Raw genomic sequence first — 3,530 nt, 5'->3', positions numbered from 1 at the left:
GGATAGTATCACCATCACGGTACTAATTTATCAGACGCAGGGAGATTTTAAGTTTCATTTTTGTGCAGTTATTTAAAATTTAAAACGATAACGTCTAACCCAATTAAATTTCAGTTGATCATTCTTTAAATGCACGAAGTCTAATAAAATATGAATGAGTCGTAAGAACTCCAAGAACAGCTTCATCTCCATGTAGGTGATCGGCGTTGGGGCTGGTCTTGTCAGGAACAGAAAGAAATAAAGATACAAACCCGGCAGATCCGGGGTTGGAGGTGAGCCGGCTTCAACTTCCCGGACGATTTTTCATCTACCTAAATTTCTTCCCATGTCTTGAAATAATTCTGTTTCTTTTTGACCTTTCTTTTTGGGGATTTCTGGCAGTTTCATAATTTAGGGGCTCTGGTGGAAGAGCCCGCTGTTCACCACCGTGGAAGGACTCTGAAGGCACCGGGCCACACCTGGCACCCCTGCCCCGTCACGGGCCTCGTGTCGACCTCTGTTCCCCAGCCTGGCTTTGGGCATAGACAAACCGGCCGGTGGGACGGTGTGACCTGACTCTGCATAGGTGAACCGCTGGTGGCACAGCACAGCTCCTCTTCTGGAAACGTACTCCCAGCACAGCTCCCGGCTCCGTGGCCTGTGGAGCCGCCTTCCGGGCATGCTCTGGCCAGGTCAGCTCAGCAATGCCGTTTAACAGCCGGGACTGCTGCGGTCTGCATGGCTGTCTCCCAGATCCGAGTGGTGAAACCCACCCTCGGCAGGGTCAGGAGGAAGAGGGACCCTCAGGAATGGGATTCATGCGCTTGTGAAAGGGAATCCAGAGAGCTCCCTGCCCCTTTCCGAGTGATGGCTCAGCAGAAGGGGCCGTGCATGAACGCGGAGCCCTTGGGGACACGGAATCTGCCGGATGGTGCGTGTCCTGGGGCTCTCTGCAGGAGTTTCTTGTGCGTGGAGGGGTGCAGCCGCAGCCACAGGCGGAGCAGGCAGTGTGCAGGGAGAGGCAGAGCCGCATGCAGGAGCGAGAGGGGCAGGACAGCCCGGTTCACGGTCTGCGCCACTGGATGCAGCTTGGGCCCAGTTGTGGGTTCTCGTTCTGATCGGAGAGAGTCCTGGTGGACAGAGATCTGGGCCCCCATTTAGGAATGCAGAGGTGGGAGCAGGTTACTCCTGCGCAGGCTCCCAGGTGGTCCTGGGATCGTTCTGAGGTCGCACCCCGGGGCCATGGCTGTCCCCCTGCCCCCCTCTGCTTTCTTCCTGGAGCACCCTTTTCCCTGCGAAGAAAGAAGCGCTGTGGTCACTGCATTGTCGTCAGGCATTTGCTGAAACCAGATGAAGTGAGCCCACTCCTTCAGGGAGACCAGTCAGCTCTGCTTGTTGTCAGGACATCTGAGCATGCAAACAAATGCTACAACCTGGGGAATGAGCGTCCCCCACTGTGCGTCCGGCAGGTTCCCAGCACGTACAGACTCCTGAGGCGCTCAGTGAGAACGAGGATGAACGCGACTTGCTCACCTTGTGACGTAGAACGTGCTGACTCAGGGAAATCTGCTTAGCTGAGTGACCCAGGATGTGCCAGTGACTGGTGCAAACTGTTAAAAATTATGCATGGTTAAAAGAGCCAAAGTGCACTATAGGGCTGGGGGCGGTGGCTCACTCCTGTAATCCTAATACTTTGGGAAGCTGAGGTGGGCAGATCACCTGAGGCCAGGAGTTCGAGACCAGTCTGGCCTACATGGTGAATCCCCGTCTCTATTAAAAATACAAAAATTAGCTGGGTATGGAGGCACACGTCTGTAATCCCAGCTACTCAGGAGGCTGAGGCAGGAGAATCACTTAAACCTGGGAGGTGGAGGTTGCAGTGAGCTGAGATCACACCACTGCACTCCAGCCTGGGCAACAAGAGCGAAACTCCATCTCAAAAGTAAAGTGCACTACAGGCCCGTGGAATTCGGCGCAAGAGAATGCGACGTTACTGATGTGTTTCAGAGTTGATTTTTGGGACCAAGCTTTAGGAAATTGTCATTTGTTGTGTTTTAGTGTAATGTCAAAGAAGAGTCCAAATTCTCAGAAAATACTATAAAATAGACGTTTCTTTTCCAACTAGAGATCTGTGTGAGGCTGGATTTTCTTTCCCACTCCAACCAAAACAGCACATCACGGCAGCCTGGATGCAGAAGCGCCGTGGGCTGCAGCTGCCTTCTGCTGAGCCGCACGCTGCGGAGGCTGCGCCGTTTCAAACAGTGCCATTCTTTCCATTCTTCTGAAAATTTAAAAAAAAATTTGCTATTTCGCACATAATTGTTTGTTATTTCAAAATGAATTAATAAATATTTTAAACGATCAGTTTTAATTCTAATGAGGTTCATATCAATGCACATTGCCCACATAAACAAAAGCTCTTTGGGGTCCTCAGTTTGTTTATGACGATAGGGAGCGCTGAGACCCAAACTCCTGAGAACTGCAGCTTTGAAGACGTGTTGCTTCCCTGAAGGAGTTTTTATTTCGTTCACTTAGGAACAGTTTTCTTTCTCAATTACATACGTGAGTTAAAAATCTACGAAGCATCTGCAAGAGCACGTGGCCCGGTGAGCAAAATGTAAGTGCGGGCTAAGCAGCAAAGAAAACCTTCTAAAAACGTGCAGTAACGTCTTGGTGTTGCGTAGTTTCCTCGAAGAAGATGTTGACTGTCCTCTGAACTCAGGGTTGTAAGGGGATTTCTCTGTGCTTCGTGGGAAGTGCCTTTTTATTAAATGGAGTTCTCTAAAAATCAACACATGAAGCACGCTGACAGCATCCGTGTTTTTGACACATAAAAGGGGACTTCTACACACTGTCCATTTAAACCAGGGAAGGGCTGTTCAGTAACTGATTGACCAGCATCTTGAGTGAAACGCATTCCGCCAAGTCTTCATACAGTCTCACTCATGTTCTTATCTGGTTAACAATTAGCAATGCATTCATTTACTTCATGTAAATGTTCAAAATAAATATCATAACTTATTTCCCCCAAAACTTGTTAGCCATGATTTCACGGCCTGGCACATGGTTCTGAGCTCCTCTTGAAATCTGTGCTCTTTGTTCCTATGGCCACTGTTTGCATTCCTGTAATACCTGCATGGAGCTCTACAGAGAAAACCGAGTTCACGCTCAAGGTGGGGATTCGCCGGAGGAAACTCCCACACACTCCAGAAGTGGTCCCGTGGCCTTGGCCTTCCCCTCCCTACCCCTGCTCTCACTTCCCCCTCCGCCCCCTCCCCTTCCTCTTTCCTTGCTCCTCCTCCTCTGTTTCCTCCTCCCCCTCCTCTTCCTCATTCCTCCCTCCTCTTCCTCCTTCTCCCCCTCCTCTTCCTCCTCCCCCTCCTCTTCCTCATTCCTCCCTCCTCTTCCTCCTTCTCCCCCTACTCTTCCCCCTCCTCCCCTCCTCTTCCTCATTCTTCCCTCCTCTTCCTCCTCCTCCCCCTCCTCTTCCTCATTCTTCCCTCCTCTTCCTCCTCCTCCCCCTCCTCTTCCTTATTCCTCCCTCCTCTTCC

Source organism: Sapajus apella, unplaced genomic scaffold, assembly GCF_009761245.1.
Source record: "Sapajus apella isolate SASKATOON/1434 unplaced genomic scaffold, GSC_monkey_1.0 scaffold11, whole genome shotgun sequence".
Classification (NCBI taxonomy): Eukaryota; Metazoa; Chordata; class Mammalia; order Primates; family Cebidae; genus Sapajus; species Sapajus apella.
This window is presented reverse-complemented; position numbering follows the sequence as displayed.